Source organism: Lagenorhynchus albirostris, chromosome 18 (genome assembly GCF_949774975.1).
Source record: "Lagenorhynchus albirostris chromosome 18, mLagAlb1.1, whole genome shotgun sequence".
In the NCBI taxonomy this organism is placed as follows: Eukaryota; Metazoa; Chordata; class Mammalia; order Artiodactyla; family Delphinidae; genus Lagenorhynchus; species Lagenorhynchus albirostris.
Window position 1 is genome coordinate 3,113,984 of NC_083112.1, and position 23,946 is coordinate 3,137,929.

At 44.8% G+C, this 23,946-nt stretch overlaps 1 protein-coding gene across 3 annotated transcripts in view; it reads right to left on the minus strand.

The window, feature by feature from the left end:
- The window catches only part of SPATA13 (spermatogenesis associated 13), a 120,553-nt gene that overhangs the window by 96,077 nt on the left and 530 nt on the right, over window positions 1-23,946 (minus strand). The gene's annotated exons all lie outside the window — the stretch shown is intronic.

The following is a 23,946-nucleotide window of genomic DNA, read 5'->3' on the forward strand; positions in this document are numbered from 1 at the left end:
AAGGCAGCCACCGGACCCTGGGGGGCCACAGCGAGCTCAGTGGCCTCTGGACATGGCCCCCGCACACCCTGAGGCCTCAGAAAAAGAGGTCTGGGTTGGCCTGGAACTCTCCCCTTTCTTGGGACAGTGAAGGAATTCATGGGTCTGAAAGCCTGGGAGCCTGGGACCAGTGACAGCACAGGTGACGCTGCTCTGAAAAAAGGAGTTTGCTGCCGAAGTGTCACAGTGTAGAGCTCGGCGTCTGCGGGAAGGGCCTCCCGAAGGAAAAGGATTAATACAAAGCTCTTTGTTGATTCTGCTCCGTTTGCACAAACCCGCTCCCACCCACCTGACCCACACCAAGGCCCTTTTAACTGAACAGCAGACGCAGTGTGACTCTGTGGAAACGGAATCGCTTTCTTGATAAATTAGCCAATTAGAACTTCCCCAGGACTCACAGAAGCCAAAGGCACTACGATTTCCTACCCTATCTCTTGGAATTGCTTTCTTTTTCTCTCCATTTGATGCATTTTTTTCCAATAGTTCTGTTGCCCATTTCAAACAAATTGCCCCGTGGAGCCCTTCGCTCTAAAACCTGTGTTTTCCATGCAGAAAATTAATGTGCCCACTCAATTACTGTGCTTTGCTTTCACTTCCTGAAATTTAAGGCTGCAAGATCCTGAAAGGTAACTCTCTAGCGAGGGGGCTGGGCACAGCGGCCTGACTCAGACCCTGATGCCAACCGAGAATCATTTCTGCTGGAGCCTTAAGTCAGGGCGCGTGGTTGAGCTTCCGCCTGGGTGCAGGTCTGGGGCTCTGGGGCACCGGGGCATCACCTTTACTGGGCTGTCGCCGCCGCTCTTGCAACTCGCACGCCCTTCCCTGTCTGAAGGCTGCTTTCAGCCCCTGCACCCGCAGGACATGACCTTGGCATATCCTTGACGTGTCCTCCCCTCCTATCCTTAGTCACACTTCTCCTTTCTCATCACTGGTGAAGCATTGAATTTTCCCGTGGTTACCCCCCAGCTCTCTAATTTTCCACTTTTACTTTGAAATTAACTCCACATCATGTGAGCAGGTAGAGGAAAGAGAACCTTTTACCGTCCACACAGGTAAACTGTCACATCCATATCTCCCCACTTGGCGGCAGTGATGGTTAATGTCACGTGTCCACTTGGCGGCAGTGATGGTTAATGTCACGTGTCCACTAGGCTGGGCCATGGTGTCAGTTATTTGGTCAAATGCTAGTCTAGATGTTGCTGTGAAGGCACTTTTAAAAAATATGATGAACAGTTAAATCAGGAGACTTTGAGTCAAGCAGATGACATGACCCTCCATGATGTGGGTGGGCCTCATCCAATCAGTAGGTGGCCTTAGAAGACTGACGTCTACCAAAGAGAAAGGGATTCAGCCTCAAGATTGCCTTCGGGGCAAGATCGCGACATCAGCTCCTGCTAGACTCTCCAGCCTGGCGAGCTGCCCGTAGACTGTGCTGTTGCCAGCCCCGCAACTGTATGAGCTCATTCCTCAAAGCCAGTCAACTTCTGGGTCTCTCTCGCGCTCTCATTTCGGTTCTGTTTCTCTGGAAGAAACTGTTAAATCCAGGTAATCAGAAATTTTCAATAAAATGCCTCATACAATCTCTAAAATGCCATGCCTTGTATGTTAAGACCAATGATCTGCTGAAGGTTTCTGAAATGAGAGCATATTCAAAGACTAGATATGCAGAATTGTCAATAATCATGATGTCAAAAGTGACAGGCTACTAATGGACTCAAAATTGAGGAAGTAAATTATTCCCAGAGGTAAAATCAAAGTCCTAACTTAATTTGGCCCTTGCACATCTCAGTCCCTTAATTCTCTGCATTGGTTTATTTCTTACAGAATGGATTTCCAAGTAGCTTTCGAGTAAATTATAGCCTTGAATCAGAAAAATCTAAATTATAGGCCCCTAAAAAAATCATACTCGTGGCCGAACGCTGCCAATACATAAAATCCCTCGTGAAAAAAATCTTTCATAGAGCAAGCAATAAAATTTTACCTGGTGCCTGTCATGTGTGCTGGGAACAGTTATAAACAGAAGCATTTACTGTACATTCTTTGGTCACACAAACTAGCATCTACTCAGCGCCACAAACACACGTCACAGTGAGGTGCTCTGGTCTCCATTATTAGGAAAGGCTTATATTAAGTTACGTAAAGGGGAGAAATGCCCAAATTGGTAATAAATACAATTACAGAGTAGGTCCCCTGGAGAAGCAAAACATAATGTAAAACGAATGCACTTTTCGAAAGACTGCTTCCCGGCGCCTGCCCTGAAGGGCGTGATCTATTTCCTGGGGAACAACTCACACATGCGCTCAAATTCTGTAAGAGAGCAATGCTCACTTTCGGTACACGCTACCACTTGACCTTAAACTCAGAACAAAAATAAAACAATGGATTTTCCTTTAACTCCGATCTCCATTAAGATAACCAAAGAACTATTTCACTTTAAAACGGCAGACTGGACCCATCCTACCTTTCCAAGTCTTCAAAAGGCCACCACCGAGGTCACACCACAGGAGGGATGAGTTTATTTTAGGTCCTGGTCGCTCAGCAGGAGAGCTCAGACCATGAAATTATCAGAGCTTTGAACTTTGTCCTGCGCAGAACACAAAAACCCACCAGTGCGATTTGTAGGTTCATGCTGCTGCCTGGCATTAAGTTAATATATAACAACAATTACACATCAGAGAGAAAAGAAATCAACAAGTTAAATATACACTCCAGAAAAACCTTAACCAGCAACAACAACGAGAATGTGATCGTCTTGGCAATGCCGCCGGCCCTATCTGTACGTTTCCCCCTCTTTCCCGTACATGGGAGGGTGCCTGCTTGGGACCAGGCAGTGGGTGTGTGGACAGGGGACAGCTGGGCCCACCTGTGACCCAGTCAACAGGGGCGGTTCTGTTCAGCTGCATGGTTTGGGTTTCAGGACAAAAGCGGTCTATTTGGGTTCGGGTAGAACCAAAAATTCTTCCCAGAGGATTTTCTGTGGGAATTTCAACATCCAAATGAGTTTAACACTGATTTCTCAAAATGAGTCATTCACAGTGAGCACAGATACCAGATACCTATTCAAAATCAGTCATTCAAACATGGCAGTCAACACTGCCATGAATAAAGAAGGAGCCAGTCATTATATGAGGTGATTTGAAAACAATAATGAATATAATTCAACTATCAAATTACTACATGCTTTTCTTTCTAGTGTGAAATGTAAACTCAGGTTTTTGATGGGAATCTTTTATATCTACTTCCCCATGGATGTTTAAAGACACTGTAATGTAAAATGTACAATGAAAATCTAAATGGAGATGATGTCTGCCATTGATTTAAAACATTCCTATAGTTGAGCGTTCAGGGAATCATTCTTTGTATTCAACTAAGACAGAGGATCATTCTAAATTTTAAATTGCTTTTTAGGATAAAAAGATGGTAGTTCATTAAAATCCTGATAAACATTCACTAAATCAATAGATAGAAGTCTTGAATATTAGTTGGCATGTTTGAAATAAATACATCTTCATCGATATCCAAGAAAAGGATAGGTAACTCTTCCATAAGATGTTATAAAATTAATGTATAATACATCCCTGTTTACTAAATTATTAGCCTTCATTTTGTAAACCATGGAAATCACATTTCTCAGATCATTCTACCAGAAGAACAAAATCCTTCTGAATGCCTGTAATCTTTATTTTGATAGAGAATCACAGGTGGATTGTTAAAGGTTTATTTAGGCTATGTGGGAACTTAATATGTTAATTAATAAAACTGAATGGTTTTTTTTGTTTTTTTGTTTGTTTTTTTTTTGCGGTACGCGGGCTTCTCACCGCTGCGGAGCACAGGCTCCGGACGCGCAGGCCCAGCGGCCATGGCCCACGGACACAGCCGCTCCGCGGCACAAGGGATCCTCCCCGACCCGCCCCCCGCATCGGCAGGCGGACCCCCAACCACTGCGCCACCAGGGAAGCCCTGAATGATTCTTAATACGTTTTAAAAAAAAAAAGAATCAGCTAGTGACTCTTCACTTAGTACTTTATGTAACTTCTCACAACAGTCCTGTGAAGGAAATTAGCTTTTCTGGGTGATTTTTAACAAGTTACCTAATCTCCCCGAGCTTAGTCTCCTTCACAGGGTGCGAGTACTAATGTCTGCTCACTGTGTTGTATGGACGAAGTGAACCAATATATGAAAAACCCAGGTAGCACCATTTCAGAGGATGCTTACATGATCATTTTAAAAACCGCACAGGGCGGGCTTCCCTGGTGGTGCGGTGGTTGAGAGGCCGCCTACCGATGCAGGGGACGCGGATTCGAGCCCCGGTCCGGGAAGGTCTCACATGCCGCGGAGCGGCTGGGCCCGTGAGCCATGGCCGCTGAGCCTGCGCGTCCGGAGCCTGTGCTCCACAACGGGAGAGGCCACAACAGTGAGAGGCCCACGTATCGCAAAAAAAAAAATAAATAAAAATAACATCCAGGGCCTCCCTGGTGGCGCAGTGGTTGAGAGTCCGCCTGCCGATGCAGGGGACACGGGTTCGAGCCCCGGTCCGGGAGGATCCCACATGCCACGGAGCGGCTGGGCCCGTGAGCCATGGCCGCTGAGCCTGCGCGTCCGGAGCCTGTGCTCCGCAACGGGAGAGGCCACAACAGTGAGAGGCCCGCGTACCGCAAAAAAAAAAAAAAAAAAAAAAAATCGCACAGGGCAAAATCAGGATTTGAACGAATGCTCTAAATTTCCAATCCCAGTGTGGAGAGCACTGCAGGTCACCTCTCTTCCTCCCCCAGGCCAGGTGCGCCAACAGGTAAGGCCACCGTCAGCCAATGGAGAGCGTTATAAAGTAATAAATGCCTTGATTGGGATCTCTGAAAACTTTCCATGTAGAAAGAGTTCCAACTTTTGGACATGCCGCTTTTTTGTCTACTAAGTTTAAGGAGTGAGGATGCCTGGTCAGATGTTTCTAGTTCTGCCATCAACCTTGGTTTGCTTTGATGGCATTTTCCACAGGGAAGGGTTATGTCTACATGGAAGGAAGATTCTATTCATTATATTTGACTTATAGGTGAAAAATGTATGTTCAGTTTGTGTGATTTTTGAAACACTCAGCCCTCTGCTAAAACAACCTCAACATACAAATGAAAGAAAACGAAATGAAGAGATTTAGATTCAGTAAGAGAAAGAACCCAAGAGAGTACTGGAAATAATAACTCAAAAAAAAAGAGGCTTTAACCTTACTGCTAGGAAGTCATGTGTACATGTAGAAATCTTTTCTCTACCTTTGCCGGCCAGTTACCATGAGCAGGAAATATATGTGAGTAGACGTCTTTCCTGAGAAGCTCCATAAAACCCTATCCCAAATGCAGCAATGACAATCATGGGGCCCCTCGCCCCTGTGAGGCCCCCCCACCAGCACGGAGAACAGTGCCACGACATGCGAGTCACTGCGGTACACACCCCCAGCCCACCCCCCGGGGTCTCATCGGGCGCGTTTGGATGGACTAGGCCTCGTTTAATGGGTCTGCTTAACGACGCAGAACACGGTGAGTCTTCTAATGCCGATAAAATCTGCACGGCAAACTGTAACCCCATTAGTAGCACCAAAATTACTAGAAATGAAGGCTTTGAAAAATTAAGGGATACAGCTTAAGGGAGGATAAAGACAGGACCATAAAAATCATAGCACTGAAGTCATGCTAATCTCATCTTTACACTAAGGGTGGTGGGAAGACTCAGCCTTTCTAGAAATAGCTTGCATGTCACCCAGCCAGCCTTCCTTCCCAAGGCGGGATTCCTCCTACAGGGAAAAAAAAAAAAAAAGAAACCGAAGAGGAGTTTTCCACAAGTAGGTTAATAATTTCAATGCAACTTTTCACTCAGACATGTATTGGCTGCCAGGCTATACCAGGTACTGATGACAAATACGGGAGCACAATCACTTAACCCTCAGCTCTTACTGAACGCCAGCTCCTGTGTGAAATCAGGAAGCGGGGAAAACCACACGCCAGTGAGTGCCGGAACTTGGGCCCAGGCCGGCTGACTCTGGAGCCCACGACCTTAGGCATTTCCTCAAGGGAAAACTACATTCTTTTACAACAGCTTCCAGAGACATTCCAAAGAATTATTAGAAAAAAAGAGTACTCCTTTGTCAAAGAATTTAATGAGGAAAAATTTCAGCTAATCAGCTGTTAAAATTTCATATACTGAACCAAATCATCTATTATTTCAAACAAATACTAGAATATGGTTAATACTAGATAAATATTAAATATGAATATTAAAATATGGCTAATATCAGCTTCATTCTTTAAAAGGAGCTTAAGCCATCAGTTATAACAGTCATTATTTATTGGTAACTAACTGCACAAAAAATTGGGGGTTTGGGGGGAAAGGGGAGTGACTGTTAGTGGGCATGGGGGTTTCTTTTTGGGGCAATGAACATGTTCTAAAATTGACCGTGGGGATGATTCGCATGACTCTGTGAATATAATAAAAACAATTTAATTCTGCAGTTTAAATGGATGAGTGGCACAGTATGTCAATTATATTTCTTTTTTTTTAAATTGTAGTTGTATTAGTTTCAGGTGTACAGCAAAGTGATTCAGTTATGCATATATGTCTATATTTTTTCAGATTCTTTTCCCTGATAGGTTATTACAAAATATTGAGTATGATTCCCTGTACTATACAGTAGGTCCTCGTTGGTTATCTATTTTATATATAGTAGTATGTGTATGTCAATTATATTTCAATAAAGCTGTTTAAAAAAGAAACAAATGAGGCTGGTGGCTTTGCTGTGGTGCCAATTCATTCTTTTATTTTTAATTTTTATTTCATATTGGAGTATAGTTGATTAACCATGTTGTGTTAGTTTCAGGCGTGCAGTCCACTCACTCTTAATAGAGTAAGAAGGTGGTAACAGGCAGGAATGGTGAAGAATGAACCACAGGGTTACAATCTCAGCTCAGCCATTAGACAGCATGTGTCAGCTCAGGTCATTATTTAAACTTTCTGATCTTCAATATGTGCATCTTATGCGGACAATAACACCCTCCCAGCACCGCATGGCACAGAGTAAGCATGGTTATTACGGTACCTGTTATTACTAGTACTATTAATCACTATATACAAGTAGTGTCATGTACACACTGCTATATTTAAAACAGATAACCAACAAGGGCCTACTGTACAGCACAGGGAACTCTGCTCAATGTTCTGTAATAACCTAAATGGGAAAAGAATTTGAAAAAGAACAGATACATGTATATGTATAACTGAATCATTTTGCGGTACACCTGAAACTAACACAACATGGTTAATCAACTGTACTTCAATATAAAATAAAAATTAAAAAAAAACAAGTCATGTCACAATTGTGGAGTAAAACAAACTCTTACTACAAGAAGACAGATGCATGTTTCTCAGACGTTTCTAAAAGATCTCTATTTGTGGCAGCCATATCATAAAGCAGCTCAATGAACTGCTGCTAACTCAACACACGTTTTTAAGAGCACGCTCAGGACTGGCAGGCCCGGGCTTTCAGCTTGCATTTCATACCTCTCGTGCCTTTTTGGCCTACACAGGGAGTTTTTTAAAAACCGAGTTCATTTTCAATATTTAAGAATAGAGAGATTTTGGGCTTCCCTGGTGGCTCAGTGGTTAAGAATCCGCATGACAATGCAGGGGACACGGGTTCGAGCCCTGGTCCTGGAAGATCCCACATGCCACGGAGCAACTAAGCCCGCGAACCACAACTACTGAGACCACGAGCCACAACTACTGAAGCCCACGCACCTAGAGCCTGTGCTCTGCAACAAGAGAAGCCACCGCAATGAGAAGCCCGCACACCGCAACGAAGAGTAGCCCCTGCTCGCCGGCTCGCCGCAACTAGAGAAAGGCTGCACGAAGCAACGAAGACCCAACGCAGCCAAAAATAAATAAAATAGAATAAATAAAACATTAAAAAAAAAGAATAGAGATATTTCACTTGCATTAAGATTTCTGGATTCTCTTGGAAAATAAGAAAGTTTGCTAACACTGGGCCACCTTCCCTTGGGACCCGACAGGCAGAACCTACTGAGTTTCCATCCAAACTGCATAGCTCCTGTTACATGCCTGGCCCCAAAAGGCAAACGCATTTGCAACATTGGGGCTGTCACAGATACAAAGACCACCGGCCACAGCTCTCTACCCACTGGAGCTCAGAGACCAGCCAGAGATGCCAGTGAAAACAGCCATAACTAAATAGGCGGGGTCCCTTATGATCAGCCAGATTCACTTCACAGACAGGGAAACAGGCTCAAAGAAGTTACGTGATTTATCTAAGGCAAACCGTATCAGCCAGACCAACGGATACACGCCTGAAATGTTATAGAGGCGTTTGATCACTTTCTTCCAAATATCTCTAAGAAGTTAATGTCACAGTTAAAAATGATGGTGAATCAGGGAAGTAAAGCAGTGTCCGTGTCGGCCATGCTGTGATTAACTGAGGAATAACAAAGAAGTTGAATAGACCATTTTCCACTTCTTTTTATACTAGGAAGAAAGGAGGAGGCTCGTTAATAAAATGATAAACAGTAAAGCATGAGCTTGTTATTTTTTAACAATTCATAGTCTGTCAACCACCTATAATGGAAGAGAATGTAAAAAACGAATATATATGTTTATATATGTATGTATAACTGAATCACTTTGCTGTACACCTGAAACTAACACAACATTGTGAATCAACTATATTTCATAAAATCTTTTTTTTTTTTGGCTGCCCCACGCTGCTCGTGGGATCTTAGTTCCCTGAACCTGGGCCTCCTGCAGTGGACGTGGGGAGTCCTAACCACTGGACCACCAAGGAATTCCCAATAAAAATATTTTTAAATAAAAAGTAAAATATCAAAAATAGATTATCAACCAGTCACCTACCGTTTATTTAGATATGTGGAGCTTCTTTAGAGAATTAACAGAAAACACGGTGATTAAATTAAAGAGCCCCACGGTGACAGAAAGAAGACAGGACCATTTCCAGGGATCATGCCAGGTTCCTGTGTGCTTAATCTGTCCTTGGACTGGCCTGGCCCCATTAATCAAAGCAACTGGTTTTCTGGGAGAATAACATGTTTTCGTGATCTGAAAAAGAGACATTAAAGGGAAACTATGATGTCATTGTGAAAAAGAGAGCAAATACTATGATATATTTAACTGTATTTTCTCACTTTTTGTTGTGTTACATGAAAAGTAATAGACCAAGGTCTTTGCTGCCCTTCTATAATTACACCTGGTTAAACAGGTTAAACTAATAGTGTGTTTACAAAACGATGTGAGGTAACTTCAGTACTGACACTGATACCGGATCTGTTTGTATTTAAATTCAACATGACTTACGTAGATATTCTTTATATAGTTGTGTTACTGAAAAAGTGATGTAAATAAAACTTTTCAGTATACATGGAAGCTTCTATTTCTCAAGAAATAATATATAAAAATGTATATAAAGTTTAAGAACTTTACACTTGGCCTCTATCTTTATAACAATCAGACTTAAGAAAGAAAAAGTACACCAGGGGCTAAGCAAAGCCAGATCTCCTGCACTCACTTCAGTGCCTGACACACAGGAGACCTGCAAGAAATGCCCGGCTTTCAATTGAAAGCGACTATGCAACCATGTAATAAAACAGGTTTCCCGCACAGCATATTCAATACTGTTTTTCATATTTAAGTGGCAGCATCTGAAACTAAAATAATCTTCAAGGTTTAATGTATTCTTATGTTTTCCAGTAATCAGTCTTTGTGGAAGCCATTGAGATTTCTAGGTTTTTGTTCTGTGGGAGAATAAAAAATACTTAAGTCCATGTCTCTCTAGTTTATTTTTATATTATCAGGAACTAACACCATATCTGGAATAGAGGAGTTACATAACAAACTTTTTAGAATAGATTAATAATATAGCTTTTATGTCAATAACCCATGACTCTGCTCTAGATCTAATTAAAGGTTGAATACTTAATAAGCAATAAGCCAGTTAACTAATAAATACTATTCAACAAGAGGTAATGTACACAACCTTGAAATATATCCTTTTTCTCCAGTCCTGGTCAGCAACTTTAGCTGCCTGACCTCTAATTTTGAGATCAAGCATGGTTTTCTTCAGACTTTCTAATCCTAAAACAATGGTGTAATAAACTGGCCCTCTGGTACCTACATTTTCAATAGAGAATATAAACTCTACTCTTTCCTTGGATGGTTGTCAAAGTTGCCCTAAATTGGCAATATGGAGTTTTAGTCTCCTTATTCTTGCCAGACAATATGATTTCAAATTCTTCACTGTCTAATCCTCATTCCCCTTCCCTCACCAGAAAAAAACAAAAGCAAGAAACAAATAATAACTATTAACATCACTACAACAAAACACTCCATTTTAGGATTAACAGCATTAACCAACAGGATTAGACAGTTATAGCAAACTCCACCCTACAGCAACAGAATATATATAGTCTTCTCAAATGCACATAGAACACAGATCAAGACAAACAATATTCTGGGCCATAAAACAAACTTCAAAAATTTTTCAAGAACTGAAATCATACAGAATGTGTTCTCCAACCGTAATGGAATCAACTGGAAATCAATAACAGAAAGATAAAAGGAAAATCTCCAAACATCTGGAAACTAAACAACACACTTTTAAATAATCCACAGGTCAAAGAAGAAGTCTAGAGAGAAATTTAAAAAATACATTTAACCGAATAAAAATGAAAATGAGAATGCAACATATCAAAATTTGTAGAACACCGCTAAAGCAGTGCTCTGAGGGAAATTTACAGCATTAAATAAATACATAAGAAAATAAGAAACTTCTCAAATTAGTAGTCTAAACTCCCAACTCAAGAACCTAGAGAAAGAGCAAAATAAACCCAAAGCAAGCAAAGGAAAGAAATAATAAAGGCAAGAACAGATATAAAAGAAATTGAGAAACAGCAAAAATCACTAAAACTAAAAGCTGGTTCTTTTAAAAGAGTAATAAAATTTACAAACTTTCTAACAAGGTTGACAAAGAACAAAGAAAAGAAGACACAATATACCAATATTAGGAGTGAAATAAGGTAACACTACCGACACTGCAGACATCAAAAAGATAATAAGGGGGGACTTCCCTGATGATACAGTGGTTAAGAATCTGCCTGCCAATGCAGGGGACACGGGCTTGAGCCCTGGCCTGGGAAGATCCCACATGCTGCGGAGCAACTAAGCCCATGAGCCACAACTACTGAGCCCGCGTGCCGCAACTACTGAAGCCCGCACACCTAAAGCCCGTGCTATGCAACAAGAGAATCCACCACAATAAGAAGCCCGTGCACCACAACAAAGAGTAGCCCCCACTCACTGCAACTAGAGAAAGCCCACGCGCAGCAACAAAGACCCAACGCAATCAAAAATAAATAAATAAATAAAATTGATTCTTTAAAAAAAAAGATAATAAGGGAATACTATGAACAACTCTATACACACAAATTGGACAACTTAGACAAAATGGACCACTTGCTCAAAAAACAAAAACTACCACAATTCACACAATATGAAATAGGTAACTTCAACAGACCTTAACCATTTATGGAAACTGAATATGTCATTTCAAAACTAAGAAGAAATCTCCAGGCCCAAATGCTCTCACTGAAGAATTCTACTAAATATTTAAGAAAGAATTAACACCAATTCCACCCTTTGTCATCCAGGAAATGGAAGACATTTTCCATTCATTTTATGAAACTAGTATTACCCTCATACCAAAACCAGATAAAAATAGTACCCTACCACCACCACCACCAAAAACAAACAAAAACAAAAACCCAACTACAGACAGACCAATATCCTTCATGAATATAGACATAAGAATGCTTAATAAAACAGAAGATAACACAGCAATATATAAAAATAATTATAACACATGACCAAGTGGGGTTTATTCCATTTGGGTTTATTCCAGGAATCCAAGGCTGGTTCAGTGTTTGAAAATTAATCAATATAATTCATTATATTAACGGGCTAAAGAAAAAAATCATATGATCATATCAATCGATAGAAAAAAATTTGATAAAATTCAGTCATCATTAAAAAAAACTCTCAAAAAAATGGAATAGAAGACAATTTCCTCAACTTGATAAGGAGCATCTACCAAAAACCTACAGCTAACATTATACTTAATGGTGAAAAGACAGGATGCTTTCCCTCTAAGATCAGAAAGAAGAGGCAAGGACTTTGCTCTCACCACTCTTATTCAACACAGCATGAGAAGTTCTAGCCAGTGCAATAAGGCAAGAAAAGGAAATGAAAGGCATACAGCTTAGAAAGGAAGAAATTAAACCATCCCTATTTGCAGATGACATGACTGCCTACATAGAAAATCCCAAGAAATCTACCAAAAAACTCCTAGAACTAATTAGTGAGCTCTACAAGGTTAAATAATACAAGTTAAACATCCAAAAAAAATAATTATTGTATTTCTATATACTAGCGATGAACACATGGACATTGAAATAAAAAATACAATACCATTTACAAGTGCTCCAAAAAATGAAATACTTAGGTGTAAATCTATGCAAACATGAACAGAAATTATATGCTTAAAACTAGACAATGCTGATGAAAGAAATGGAGAGACATATTGTGTTCACTGACTGGAAAATTCAACATAGTAAAGATGTCAATTCTCCCCGAATTCCAGCAAGATTTTTTTGTAGATATGAGAAGATTATTCTAAAATTTATGTAGAAAGGGAAAGGAGCTGGACTAGCTAAAACAATTTTGAAAAAGAATAAAGTGGGAGGAATCAATCCACCCAATTTCAAGACTCATAGCTCTAGTAATCAAGACTGTGATACTGGCTGAGACACATAGCTAACTTCAACAGAAAAGAGAACTCAGAAACAGACCTACACCAATACACCCAACCGATTTTTGATAAAGGTGCAAAAGGCATTGAACAGAAGAGGGATAGCCTTTTTAACAAAAAAGGGGCTGGAGCAATTAGACATCTACAGGCAAAAACATACAAACAAACAAAAACCTCACAAAAAACCACAACCTAAATCTCACACCTCATACAAAAACTAACTCAAATGGGTCATGGACTTAAATGTAAAACTATAAAACTTAAGAAACAATAGAAGGAAATCTTCAAGATCTAGGGCTAGGCAAAGAGTTCTTAGACTTGACACCAGAAGCATACTCCATAAAAGGAAAAAAATCAATAAATTAGACCTCATCAACACAAAAAACTTTTGTTCTGCAAAGGACCCTGTTAAGAGGTCAAAGAGACAAGCTGCAGAGTCAGAGAACATATATGCAAGGCCCATATCCAAAGAAGGGGTAGTATCATCTTCAGAGAATTGTGTTCAGTAAGAAAAGCAATACCTAACACACTGTATGATTCAAATTTTATAACATTTTTGAAATAAAAGGACAACACAAGTGACCCTCTTGGTGATGGAAATGTTATTTATCTTCATGTATCAATGTTAATATCCCGGTTGTGATGTTGTACAATATCACATAAATATCACTGTATTTTACCATGCATGTGAATCTATAATTATCTCAAAATAAAAAAGCTTAATTTTTTAAATTAAATAAGAATTTAAAACTCTCCACGAATACAATTACACATTGCCTTAACTCACGAATTCCCACTCTCTTCCGCCAACACTTGCCTCTTCTGTGTCAGATGCTGACTTTTACCAATGTTAGTCCAGCTAAAGAAAACCACCTTCGCACCACTGCTGCGTCTTTCGCACAACCAAACACCAGGACTTGGGTATTTTACAGAGACCTTTCCTTGACCATCCAAACCTCATGACTGACGTAGACAGGTTCAACCGGAGAGCCCAGGACAGATGCCAGAAGTCTGAATTCCCGCGTAGATACCCCGTCAAGCACCAGCAAGCAGGTGTGGCCACCTCCCTGCTGGGCCATCACCGTAGTTACCACCCCTCTATAACCACTTCTTTGAAACCATCCACCTCACCCTGGTAACATTTCCAGCATCTGGTCCTCCACACGGAAGCAGCAGGTGCTCAGATCTGTCCCGCAGGTTCTGAGATGAGGGCCACCACTCCCCCATCTCCCTCCACCTCTCGCCAAGGCAGCACGGAGCACACGAGGCAGCCAATGGGCAGCGCATTTCAAGGGCTTCTGCACTCAGATGGCACGCTGCCCTGGGAACCCGAAACCACCCAGGTCTCCTCCGGAGCCCTCAGTGAGTGGATCCCGACATGGGGCTGAAGTTCTCGCTCCTCTAAGGTAAAAGCTGTGGGATCCTCCCAATGGGGAAATAGCTTTCCATCTAAAAGCCCATGAGAAATGTGTTCCAAGTTACTTCTTTCTGAATCCTGCAACCGTGAGTTTGTACAAGGAAGAGAAAAGTTCATTAGCCAGGCATGTCATGTGTAATAACTGGTCACTGCATGACCAGTTCTCTTTAAAACAATCACATAAAAGAAACTCTTCTGTTTGGAAGAAACAGTAAAATACACACACACACACACACACGATTTCAACAGCATTATGTTTTTTTAAAAAAATCCTCTCTCAGTAATGACCAAAGTGCTTCCCAGGTCTTTTTAGTTGACCCAGAAGCACACACAGAGGAGTGGCTGCTCTGGGTCCGGGTGACAAGGGACCAGGAACCTTCCTGCTGAGCCAACCTTCTGTTCCTCCTGGACCGATCTGCACAGATGGCCACTATCTTCATCTCAGAAGACAAGTGTTCCAACTGACACAAAGCCTTCTTAAAACTCCCAGCCCAAGAAAAACAGAGGCACTGTGTGGAGAGAAAGACCTAGTTCTACAGAAACAACTTTCCAGGAAAGCCTAGAAAACAGTACTGTCCTACTGACAGCAGGTATTTCCTTCTTCCCTAGAGATTCCTCGTCCCAGCAGGGAAGAATAACCCAAAGAGATTGGTTGTACCCACCCACAGAAATGAAAAAAAGGATATTAAAGTCCTGTAGTAGGAAACAAACAAAAACATAATCATCTAGTTGGACAATACAAATTCAGTAATCCAGCATATGCGCTGGAATTTACTAAGCCATTTTGCTTCAGAATAATTGCTGCATGGGGTTTGATTTAATTAATCTCAGCAGGCTTGGAGACAGCCCCCGGGAAATCAGTGTGATAAACTTCCTTCAGATGTGCTAGTCTGAGAATGTAAGTAGCCACACTACCAACTCGACATCTTTAGGCAGCGGCAGTGGGACCGTACGCTTTGACCCGTCCACCCGCAGGCACTGATCTTGTAATGCTAGAATATTCTTGCTTCCGTGTCCCAGTTGAAGGCTTCTGGGTCAGCACCCACTCAGGGTGAGCACCTTGGATGAGGGGTCGGATTAGAAATAAAGACTAGGAAAAGCAGGGAGAGTTCCTGCTTCCTCCGACGAGATGACTTCTGTATCGGAAGGAAGGCAGACGGTGTTCTCTCAGCCCGAGCACTTTTCCTAACTTTGAGTGGAGCCACGGGCGGCGCAGACCAGCAGATGGAGGGGGAGAGCGGGGACTAATGGAGCATCCTCTCCATTCCTCTGGGTACCCCGTCCCTGGGAGCAGAAGATTCTAGCCTGAGAGAAAGTCCAGAGGAGGTTAACGTACATCACTCCCCTCCAACCCAACGCAGAATCTAACAAGGGAAGGAAGGCGAGGCTGGAGGGAAGGAGTTAGCCGAGACTGGACAATGCCCGCGCCTCCCCCGGCCAGAACCACGACCGTGTTTATGGATGGACCGTCCCTCGTCCCAGTGAGCGCTGTCATCATCCATGAGCACAAGACACTCTGCCAGGCACGTGGCAGTTCAGGAGCTGAGTCTGGGCACAGGGTCTGCCTTCAGTCGGCTCAACCATGAGCGGAGCTGTTGACACTGATGTTGTCGGGTGAGGACAGCCATTGAAAACACGAATAGAGGGACCCCCCTGGCGGTCCAGTGGTTGACTCAGTGCTTCCACTGCAGGGGGTGTGGCTTTGATCCCTGGTCGGGAGATAGGATCCCACATGCCTCACGGTTGGGGGGGGGCGGGAAGAGGGAAGGGAAGGGCAGGGAGAAAGAAAGAAAAGAAAAAGAAAATCCCAACGTTCAGCCCAATTCCACAAGCTGCAGGTTTACAAACCAGCCTTCTCCCTCACACCGTGCCATGACGTGTCATCAAAAATGAATCTGCAAAAGAGGCTGCCACTTTCCTTATTCAGACTCCCCCTGCTTCATGTCTTAGGGGGGCCAGGAGTCTAGACCCAACTTAGGCGCTTAGGCGGGAACGTCACTGGTTCCAAGCACACTGACTCAGCAGAGCACACAGGCTGGCCCTACCCTAGACCTACACACACACACACACACCAGAACTGGAGCTGGGCCGTAACAGTGAAGTCCCCCGTCCTTTTCTGGGAAGTGCACGACACCACGGTTGTGGCAGAGCAGCCTGGGGACTCGGAGAGATGCTCCAACGCCAGCGTTGGGCTTGACTTAATAAAACAAGCAGCCTCTTCAGTAAGATGGGCCACTCAATCCACTCTGGGGAGTTTCGATTTGTTTCAGAAAAGTCAAAGGTAGAAAAAGCAGAGAAAGCAGGTCTGGCAGATCTCAGAACATACCATTTTGAAGAATATTGTTGACTTTTCCCCGTATATCTTGGATTATTTCTTAACCTCAGATTCTTAAAGCTAAAATATATTTTTACCTTTTCTCATTTTAAACACCTAATTCTTTGCGATATAACTGAAGCTGTAGATATTCATATATCCCCTCCTTCTTTATTGTTTCAAATGAAGGTTTGGGGGATGTTATTTCAGAAGGCTCCATGGAACATTTAAGCCAGGGCAATTCCTGGGAAGGCCTGTATTTCTAAAGCCTATTCAGTCTGTGGGTAACACCATTCATAATGTTAAGACCACACAATGGAGGCTAGTCTTTACCATAATACTGAGCTACTTGTGTGCTGGCTACACAAAAGTTTCCCCGGTGGTAGATTTTCACTTAGTAATCAGGCCTGAGCAGAACAAATATAGTGAATCAATTATTTCTATTTGCAACGCACCTTTAAATGTGCTGGGGCAAGCTAAGAGTCAACATCGGTTCCTCGTACGCCCTTGCATGGCAAAACAAAACCAAAAACAGAACCTAACTTTTCCACAGGAAGAGAACAAATCATAAACTCGAGATACGAATTCCCTCATTTCTCACTTCTTTAATTAATTTGGCCAAACCACTAGGACAGACTCTGGACTAAAAGAAATCAGAAACCCCCAGACCTTAAACTGGATTGTGGATTTCATCCTGAGGGTGCTGACTGTGGGTCACTGACTCCCGGCTCCAGGCAAACTGGATTTTAATAACTTGTCGGGATATTTTAGGATAATTGTTGCATGGGGTTTGATTTAATTAATCTCAGCAGGGTTCAAAGAAGGCCCATGGAGTCAACATGAAAAATGTCCTTCAGATGTTCTATTATTAAAAGTGGAGTAATTATGTCACCAAAAGAGACAGGTACAGAGAAGGCTGCAGCTATGAAGTAAAACCTAGAGAGACACTTTCTACACGCTGACAGATACGCTTGTCCCTCCACATAAGGGATGAAACTGCCAGCCTGGTGTCTGATGCAAAGCAGATCCTCGTCAACATTCGCTGAATTAATAAAACAATGAACGAAGGTAGGATGAATATGTGACAGGACAGGTATGCAAAAAGACTGTATGTTATTCAAATAACGGTTAGAAATACATAATTTATAACATAGTGACATTTAGATCCTAGAACGGGGGTCCCCACCCGTTCCGAGGCCTGTCGGGAACCGGGCTGCACAGCAGGAGGTGAGCGGTGGGCAAGCGAGCAGAGCTTCACCTGCCGCTCCCCATCCCCCCCTCGCTCCCCATCCCCCCATCGCTCCCCATCCCCCCCCCCCGCTCCCCCTCGCTCACAATACCACCTGAACCATCGTTGAAAAACTCCCACCCCCATCGTGGAAAAATGTCTTCCACAAAACCAGTCTCTGGTGCCAAAAAGGTTGGGGAACACTGTCCTAGAAGACAGTTCAGGTGCCAAAGAGAGATCAAGTCCAGAGATGTTTTGTGTGTCTGAAAACTGGCGGCTGGGACTTCCCTGGTGGGGCAGTGGTTAAGAGCCCTCCTGCCAATGCAGGAGACACAGGTTCGAGCCCTGTGTCTGTCCGGGAAGATCTCACGTGCCGTGGAGCAACTGAGCCCGTGCGCCACAACTACTGAGCCTGCACTCTAGAGCCCGTGAGCCACAACTACTGAGCCCGTGCACCACAACTACTGAAGTCTGCGCGCCTAGAGCCCGTGCTCTGCAACAAGAGAAGCCACCGCAATGAGAAGCCCGCGCACCGCGACGAAGAGTAGCCCCCGCTCGCTGCAACTAGAGAAAGCCCGTGTGCAGCAACGAAGACCCAATGCAGCCAACAATAAATAAATAAATTTAGAAAACTGGCGTCTAAGTTCAAATGACAGATTAGGGCAGGGTCAGAACCCTAGGGGGGCCCGATTCCCATTTTCACTGAAAAGCACCGCTCCTTCATTTTAGAAGCTGGTTATATTCCGAAAATTCATGTTTTTCTGCACAGAGGAGAGAAAAGGGTGTCCCGTGTTGGGAATGCTGGCCAGGGGGTGGCAGCCCGTGTGCTCTGTTCACACAGGACCTCTGTAGTCCTGCCCAGTGGATGCTCAGAGAATCAGACCTGGAGACCCACTGTGCTGGGCTACTTCACCTCCTAAGTCTCAGAACAAGACGGAGTCACCAGGAGATCCCCAAACCGACAGGCCCTCGACATCCAACAAGTGTTCACAGAACGAGCGACAAAGCTCTGCCTTCTCCCCCACCACCACAGAACCAACAGAGCCTCCCCTCCCCCATCAAACAGAAGAGCCAGGCCTTACCCGCTCCTGAGCACTTTGCAAGTGGGGACTCATCTCATCCGCACCACAGCCTGTGACCGTGGTTCCCAACTTTACTGCCCCTGGGAAATTCCAATGCCAAGGTCACACCCACAACCGATTACAATTTGGGGATGGGAACAGGCATCAACCTTTCTTAAAGACCCCCCAGGTAATTCCAATGTCCAGCAAAGTTTGAAACACTCAGTGAAGAGATGGGTACCATTATGTACATTGTTCAGATAAGGCAACTGAGGCAGAGAGGTCAATGCCTCCCCCAAGTCACACAGCAGGCAAGCAGCAGGGTTGGGACCTGAACCCAGTTTACCTCACGACCGCCAAACACTAAGAAATCATGTTATAGAAATAATATAAATTACTAGTATGTGATGAAATGAAGCAGGGTGGGCAAGAGAAACCGTGAGGGTGTACGCGGTGGAGGAGAACGAGAAGGTTGGACAGCTGATGGCTCGAGGGAGGTCTGACACGTCCAACCAGGCAGGAACACAGTCACTTTGAAGGACAACCAGGTAGCAATGAAGAGCAGCTGTTTTTAGGGTGTCTGAAAAGCATACGTTCTAAAGCACTAGTTCTCAAACTTCAGCGTGTGTGAAAATCACCTGCAAGGCTGTTAAAATACAGACACACACCCCAGAAACTCTAATTCGGCGGGTCCGGGAGACAGCCCTAGAATTTGCTTTTCTAACAAATTCTCAGCTGATGCAGATGCAGAACCACTGCTCTGGGCAAATGGTTAACAGTCATGAATGATGGGCAGAATTGTCTGAGGGTCCCTCATCTCCGAGCTGGGGTCCGTGTCCCCACCTCTGCTTATTCTGTCCCCAGAGGCTACAATGCCTCCCTCTGTCAGCCCCTTCCCCAACCTGCACCCTCCTATTCAGCCCTGGCTGTGGTTATCTCCTCCTCCAGGAAGGCTTCCTGGATCCTCGGCCTCCCATGGGCTCCCCTAACGCCCTCCCCATAAACTGATCCCTCACCTGCTACAGGTCTTTCCTTTCACATGCCCACCACTCCCACCGGAAAGAGTGTGAGCCTCCACGAGGGCAAGGGCTGGTTCCACCTCCAGCATCCAGCACATAAAGGGAAAGGGGGAAGGGAGCAAACTTTCTGAAGCTGTTTTTCCTTTCAGCCGCAGAGAGTCCCAACATCCGAACTGGGCAAGTTTCAATGCCCACATGGTTTAAGTGGTTTTAGGACTCGGGCCTCCTCTCTTTTTATACAGCACACGTGGTGGGGACGTAGTAGGGCCTGACCTCGTTTAATGTGACTGTAATTTTAACACTCCTCCACAAGACTGCTTGCTGCTTCTATTATGGAGAACACTAATTGCCAGGAAAGCCTGTGATCAAAGTTCCGATACCAGGAGCACGTCTCCTCCCTGGCCTCCTGCACCCTCTGCTCTAAGACAACAAACACAGGGCCCCAGCGCCCCGCACCTGCCAGAGATGGCGGGCAAGGATCCCAGATTCCTGCAGGCCGCATCTCGCCCGCCCACACCTTCCAGTCTAGCCCTTTCAGACCTGAGTTCTGTTTTTCTCTAAGGACAGCCTGCCAGGCTTAGGGAACAAACTCTGTAACGGTGCTAATGGGTGAGGGAAAAAGCTGCCCCTCCCTCTCCCAGATTAGCAGGCAGGGTCCTCTTAGAGATCCCCAGTCCCATGGCTGAACCCCGAGAGAGAACTGGGGGTCCAGCTCAGCTCTGACCAGAGCAAAAGATGTCCTGAGTCAGGCACACGGTCCCTGAAATGACAACGCTAAGCTTGCATTGCTTCCAGGGTGACAAAGAGCAGTCCTGTGTCACGGAAACAGGCGGAGGTTATTTCTGGCCAAGAAATCAGGTCCTTTAAGGTCCTGGTTAGGTAACACTTGAAGATCACGAGCACAGGAGGGGGCATTACCTGTGGCCACAAATGTTGACATCCCGACCACAGCAAATGGCCACAGCCATGTATGAGAAACAAGGACCATCTCTGGCCACTTGGGGCTTTGCCGCCCACAGTCAGAAAGCGCCCCTGGCCCCAAAGGGAGACTGCGGAGGGCTGGTCCGGGACGCCCGCAAGGCCCCATGTACCCCTTGTTTTCCCTCCTCTAGTTCGTAAAAGGCTCTGGGAAGCTGCTGTGGTTATGAGCTTCAGAGCAGACAGACGCTGGACGTGCGTGTGGATCTCCTGGGCCTGGCAGCATCGCATTCAAATCTCAGCCTTGACTCTTCCTACGGGGCTGTGGCCAGGACATTCGATTCCTTCCCCTGTGCGAGGGGAGCGGTAAACCTAACCTGCTCCGCAGTTACACCGATGATCCATCCGCACCACAGAACACAGACAGCGAATGTCTCGTCATTCCTCCCAAGGACGCACTGAGCCACCCATCTGCTTCTGGAGCATCAGAGAGAAGTTAATTACATGCAACAAACACCTTAGGGCATTCGGGCTGGATTCTGTCAAGAAAGGCAGTTATGCAACGGCTTGAGCAATCCTGGGTGAGCAGCGCCCTCCAGGTTCCCCGAGGGCTCCTGGAGAAAGAGATGAACCAGACAGCAGGGAGCAGAGCTGGGAATGGGGGGGCTTGGCTGGGAGCCCGAGGCCAGGGGTAGATGGGGGCGGGGCATGGCAGAGCCAACACAGAGACAGCATCTAACTGGACAGGCTCCCCCTTCACCCCTGTTTTATCTGAGATGCAGAGATGAAGGAAATCACATGAGCGCTTTGTACTAAGGCCTTTCTCTCTGCAAATGAAAATACAACCCATCGTTCCACTTACTGATTTTCAAATTGCCATGGATTGTACGATTTGCCTCTAGAAAGCAATGTATGTCTGGCGCTCCTGCCTGATGTTCTGGAAAATTCTAAAAACATCTGAATTTATACTTCTGCAATTTTATGATCACGTTTATGCCATTACGTATCTCGAAAGCAAACATTTTTTAAATGTTTAGTTTTCAGACCAAAAAAAAAAAAAAGAACCCACTGACAATTTCCATTCCAAATGAATCCTCCCAATGCCTCTTAGCTCAGGAAGGAAAGGGTTCGTTTACTGCTTTGCACAGCAAGCCCAGAGGTCACCCCACCAAGCTGCAGGGCCATGCATGGAGAGTCCTGAACCAGAGGTCGGCAGGTCAGGGATCTACTGTCCCGCTGCCTGCCCTGGACATATCATTTTATTTCTCTGGGCCACAGTTTCCTCGTCTGTGGAACGTAAGGCCCCTTCCAGCCATCGAAGTATAAAACTTTCCCAACACTCTGCTTCAGCATCTGCCTAAGAACAAACACTTGCCTCCAACTTTCAGGAAGATGAAGGGGATATAGGAACAAGGCTTTAAATTATATAATGAAACAGAAATAAGCAAGACTCACCACATCACAGGGCTCTCAAGGACCCTAAAGATCTGGCCAGCTAAAGTGAAACTGACCTCTCATTGCAGGGGAGGAGCCAGCTGGCAACGGTCTTTGCAAGAAGCTTTCTTCCAGCCTTCCTGTAGCCAAGGGGGCCAGGTGGTCTCTTCAGGAAAGTGAGCTGGAAGCCAGCCCAGGCAGCGTCCCCAGTCTTTCTGAGGGACAGGAGGCATTAGGTTTTCCCCACACACTGCTCTACAGTATAGATATTATGTCCTCAACAGCAGTAAACTGCAGACCAAGTAAAACACGCAAATAATGACCTCATTTCCAAGGCCGAATCCCAGCCCACATTATGAGTTCCAAAGTTAGCATGGCCTGGGAGCACAGCCGCCTGGCGAGAAGAGGGGCTCTCCCACCACACAGCCACGAGAAACTGGGCCTGGTACTTAAAGTTCTCTGAGCCTCCCCTTTCTCATCTGTAAAATGGGGCTAGGAATGCATCGACATTACAGGGAAGCGAGGAGGATTCATGAGTTATTACTGCACGCACGTCCCTCGGAAGACTGCTCGGCTCCTACTAAGTGTTTGACAACTGCTACCTAATATTCACATCAACATCAATATCAACATAGTCGGAGAACTTGTCTACATACGATACTACTTCTTCAGTAAGAACACACACAGAACCAGGAGCAGATGGGAAGGTCCTGACGTCCACAGAGGTCCTGGGGAAGCTGGTTGCCTACTTGTAACACTTTCAGACCTTCTGAAATAAAGACGTCTGCCAGGTAATGGAGGACCGATTGGAAGGGAAGAAAGGGAACCGAGGAGTGGTGATGCAGCCGCAAAATCAACAACCAGAGGAACCGAAACAAGGTGTGCTCTGGAGGCGGGAAAAGCACAGGGAGAAGTAGGTAAAAGGCAAGACAGCCCACAGCACGGGAGCACAGGCAAAAAGGCAGCCAGCCAGCCTGGGTGGGAGGAAGGTGGAAAATCTGGGGACCAAAGGAGGGGTGTGAAAATTAGAATTCTGGGTAAGAAACAGTCACATAAAACTCTAAAGGATGGGGGGAGGGGGCAGAGGCCAAGGTTCAGCACAGGGAGGAAGCGTAATCACCAGGACCCCGAGGACACTGCGGTGAGGAAATCTGCAAGAAGGGGGCATAGAAAAGGAGCATTTGTTAGGAAAAATAAAATGGGTGAAACTTCTGTACCTGTTAGAGAAGAGCACAGTACTTGGGGACTTGGAGGGGTTAATAGGGTAGAAAACACCAGGCAACACGGAAAATGAGGTGAGACGCAGGGAAAACCGTGGTAGGAGGGGCGGATGATGTATGAATTTAGATGGCCTTGGTAACAAGTGCTAAATAAACTCAAGTTATTCTTTTGTTTATCAACAAGACTGTCCAGTGCTGGGAAGCAAATGACGGAGACAGTTCTGTTTGTATGGTTGGTTGGTTTGGCCTTTATTCCGCACCTGGAGGGAGGGGAGGTTTGCCGGGGCTCAGACTGCACAGCCGGATGGTGGCCTCCAGCCCAGGTCACCTGAGCTCCCCGGCCGTAGGCGCAGCGCTGGTCTGTGTCCCCCTGGGCTGGCGTGCCCACTCCCTCACCTCGCCTAACGTAAGTGGAAGCAAACCAGCCCTGG